A 2,253-nucleotide genomic window follows, 5' to 3' on the forward strand; every position below is an offset into this window, starting at 1 on the left:
ATTTCTAAGCCTCTTTCCGGCCACAAGAACAGTCACATCGACACCAAGCCATCTCTCTTAATAAGGCAGCATGGCATTTTGTAATTATTAAGCCAAGCATGTGATTCGTGATATAATTTGTAATGGTGGTGTACCAGATTGTCAAGGTTGTATAGTCGGAACCGACCAAGTATATTAATCTTCAATAAATATCATAAAGACACACATAAAGTGTTTTAGGATCGAGGACATTGAGAATATGTTACAGAAATATAAAGTAAAAGCTAATATAGTACAACAAAATAATTAATCTTACATATAAAATGGAATAATTAAAATTATTCCTCTTTCAAAAATATTTCACAGCTTTTTTATTAAATAGTAAAGTAGTAATAAAAAAATAATAAAATTTTAGTATTATAGATACATTCCATGATACTGAAATGTATGGTACCACAAATATAAGTGACTTGGTACAATACAAGTAACTTAGGATAGTATGTACTTTTGTTAAACTCAATAGTAATCATCCATGAGTCATTGAAGAAAATTTAAAATTTGAACTTTCTATTTAGAAACTTAGAGAGAGATATTATTGATTTAGATTGAAGTACTTGTTATTCCAAGTCATTTACATTTACAGTACTTGTTGAAGGCTAAAAGATCTAACAGGTAAATAATTTTTTTGGGGTTCGAGTAATTAATGAATCTAAAAATTTCTAATCTTCTCTGAACAATAGAAGCATTTCCGGAATAATTTTTTTCTAATATAAATTTAAACAAATTATTTGTAGTAGATTGTTGTCTCAAATATATTTATATTGCGTCCTCATTTTTTATTAATTCTACATGATTAAATTGAGTTATTTGAAAGACAACTGATTAAATTGAGAGTATATGTATGGTATTTAAACATATTTTCCTATAGACAGACAGAATATGTATTGCAATAGAGTAAAGGTACCTGAATCTAAACTTGAAGGCTTTATTGCGTCGATTTAATTTCCTTTGGAAGGAAATTGATCAACAATTTAAAATATGTAATTTGGGCACTACCGACAGAGGAATTTTTATCTTGGAAAAATGTTTAGAAATCTTTATTTTAAATATACATTTCTCTTTTTTACTTTAAATACATTGAGCAGTGCTATCGAACAATACTGAATAATTATAGAGAAGAAGAGTGAAAATGAGAACTAATTGAATACTCGAAAGATCTCATCATATTTGACAAATGGAATTGCAAATGTGATCGTTCTATCCAAGATAGAACCGTCGATAAAATCTGTTGCATATTGCAAGTATAACTTAAGCAGTTTCGATTGAAACCGTAATTTAAAAGTTGAATAAATTTCACGTAGTCTATTTATTTTTGTTGTATTTTTTAATTAAAAATTTTATCATTGTTATTTATTACAATACATATTATATTGAAATCATAAATTACAAAAATATTTTTTATAACATTTTATGTTGCTTTTTTACTTAATTATTTATTTAATAATTTAATCATATATATTGCATTTCACATGACGAATGATTATAAAGCAATGAACAAGTGTGATTTAACTTGAAAATTTGCTCTTCAAGTTAATGAAGATGTTAATTCGTCAAGAGAAGTTAGTACTCATACAGATAGTATTGTTACGCAGAGATGGCGCTATGTTCATAAATTTGTATGATATACATACGAAGCCAAAACAGCAATATTAGATGTATATAACTTGTAATATGACATGTATATATATATTTGCATAATCATTGACCATGCAGACGTGGGGAGGCGTGCTGCTACTGCTGTAGACGAGAATGGCGTCTTTGCTAACAAAACATGCCGACAATCAATTTTTTGCAAATATTTATTAAATTCAACCTTATCGTATATACAAAATAATCATATAATTATCATATAATTATATACAAAATTATCATATAATTATATACGATTTTGAATTACTTGCCATTGCTATTTGCGAAAAAGAGAAGAAACAAACTTGTTTCAACAGCGTACTATTTTTTTACTTTTAATCACCTTGTTGATTTCATATTTTTATAGTTATGCAATTGTAAGAAATTAGTATTTTTCTATATTCAATCAAGAGCCATGAAGAGCAAAGGCACAATTCTCATCACCGAAAACATTTGATCAAAACGAAAGTATAAACGCAAATACATGCATACACGTAAAATACACATACATATATATTTGCGCATGTACATATTTATATACATATATAAATATAATAAGAGGCAAAGAATATATATATATATATA

This window comes from Atta colombica, unplaced genomic scaffold, assembly GCF_001594045.1.
Source record: "Atta colombica isolate Treedump-2 unplaced genomic scaffold, Acol1.0 scaffold126, whole genome shotgun sequence".
NCBI lineage: Eukaryota > Metazoa > Arthropoda > Insecta > Hymenoptera > Formicidae > Atta > Atta colombica.